Below are 2,497 nucleotides of genomic sequence, written 5' to 3' on the forward strand. Positions count from 1 at the left end.
TGCTGGGCCCCCAGCTACCATTACTCCTTCTCATCCAAATCCACTGACTGGATCTAGCTGCCTCATCTGACATTTTCAATTTTCCTCACACTCTGTCCACTTGCTCCTAACTCCCTCACCAAAGAGACAACAGACCTTGCTACAAATCCTCTACATCCTACTTCCACTGGACAAATCCTAACTTTCCATCCTCGCTGCTCTGCTTCTGCCCTAACTCTGCGTACCTGAGCTTTTTCCTTTCATATGCTTCCTCAACTAAGGCCTCCCACGGAACAGTCAGCGCTATGAAATATACTTTCATTCTACTCCTAGACCACAAGACTATATCAGGCCTTAGCTTTGTAATGGCTATTTCCTGGGGGAACAAGAAGCTTTCCTCCTAAATCTACCTGCATTTCCCAATCACAAGCACCTTCTAAGCTGCCTTGCCTTCTTGTTGTCTTACCAACTTTCTCTCCCTCTTGAACAAACTTGATTGCAACTTTCTTTATTTTAGACCCTCCTAAATTTGCCTGCCTCCGTAACTCTTCAATTCCTGCAGCTAAGCTTTTTAGAACCCGGTTATGTCGCCACGTATACCTGCCTTGCGACAGACTAACCTTACACCCTGACAGAATGTGCTTTAAAGTTGCCGTACCTGAACACAAGGAACATAGTGGGTCTCCATTTACCCAGAGTTTTAGGTTCTGGGGAGTTGGCAGTACATCATAAGTTGCCCCTATCAAGAATCTAATACTACTTTCCTCCATACTCCAGAGTTCTTTCCAGTTAAGCTTTTTCTTGTCTACACCTTCCCAATTCACCCACTGTCCCTGCTTAGCTTGGGCCACTGTCTTAGCACCCCTTAATAATTCCTCCTGTCTACGAACCTGCTCCACGACTAGCTTTCTCTTCTCCTTGGGACCTGCTCTACTCCACACCGGTTTGCTTGGGCCAAGCCCCAGGCATACAACTGTGAAGCGGTAATTCTATATTTTTTTTTTTTTTTTTTTTTTTTTTTGTACTACGACTCGAGAGCCAAAACAGGAACAATCAAGTCAACACTATGTCATGTGGCTTGCTTCATGTGATTAGATCAGTACAGTAGCTTTTTATTTATTTATTTTTAAATCTGGCTAATGTCTAATATCAATGTTTATTCAATACTTCTGTTTTTGAGCAATAGGAGGAATGCTTCTGTTTATAACTGTTGTACTGCAGCAGACACACGATGATAATGTTTCAGACACTGACGTCAATGACCTTATGAGCTTATCGAGGCAAAAAAGGAACTATGAGCTAATTTGGGAGCAGAAAAGAGACGAGTACAGATGGGACAGTTGCATTTAGAAAAGATTCACAACAAGGACAGAAAACATTTGTTTTTTCCATTATTTTTAACTGCACTATTACTTAAACTGTATGAACTGTATAATTGGTATCTGTTACTGGATGTTTCTATATTGTTGTCTGTGCCCAAAGATCCAACATTACTCCCTACAGAAATTAATGCTTTGATTTTGTGTACTAAAAAAAAGTAAGACCAAACTGTCGGTTCTCTCTTTTTCTTTCAACGGGACATTATCGTTCTAAATGGAAAATAAGTTCCCAGATTTATAGGGAAATCCACCTGATTAAAAAAACAAACGAACAAAAATAGATAAATAAATTAATATATATATAAAAATTGTGATGTTTTTATATTATAGCCTTTATTTAGATCACAGCAGGGTGCCTGTTATTTTGACCAATAAAAGTAAGTAGAAATATTTGTTATTTAATCCAGTTTCTCCAATGGAGAACATATTTTATATTGACCTTTTTTTCTTACACTTATTGTTTTCTTACACTAAATCCGAGGTCACTGATTTTACCACCTCAGAGGAAATGAAGGACATATATTAGAACAACAAAATGTATAGTTGTAAGAGGTTTTCTGGGGGCCGAGCAAAATAACACATCAACCACAGAACACTGCACATGTGTACAATGAGGACCCTACTGTGTAATTTGGATTTGGATTCGGAGAAAAGCATTTCGAAGACGTGACCCACTTCCTTAATGCGTAATGTTTTCTGCCAGTTCTGTCAAAGCCAAATGGAGTTCCAGTCAGAACTGCAGAAATGATGTGGGTTTTGAATGCTTCAGTATCCTGGAAAACCTGTATCCAAAGACATATTTTAGGGGTTTCAGGCTATAATGTGAAAAAAAGCTACCAATCAGCTTAATGTACAGTCTGTGAGTCTTCTTACCTCAGGAATGAATGAATGCTTTTTTGGAGAGTACATCACACGGACTTTGGCTTTCTTATTGGCAAGTAGCACTGCTTTGGTTTATAGTGAAAGGCTTGTTGATTCGTGTGACTTTTGAACCAATTAAAAACCTATCGCAATACCAGTGTCGGTTGGTTGTTGACAGCTGTTTGAGTTCACAGTGATTACTGCCGCGCTTCACCTTCAATAGCAAAACTCAAAAGATAGATTTTTGAGTACAATGTGACTAAGGAGCCACAGGTCAC

This window comes from Seriola lalandi, unplaced genomic scaffold, assembly GCF_002814215.2.
Source record: "Seriola lalandi dorsalis isolate HSWRI2012SDOR001 ecotype SW California unplaced genomic scaffold, Sedor1 jcf7180002054516, whole genome shotgun sequence".
In the NCBI taxonomy this organism is placed as follows: Eukaryota; Metazoa; Chordata; class Actinopteri; order Carangiformes; family Carangidae; genus Seriola; species Seriola lalandi.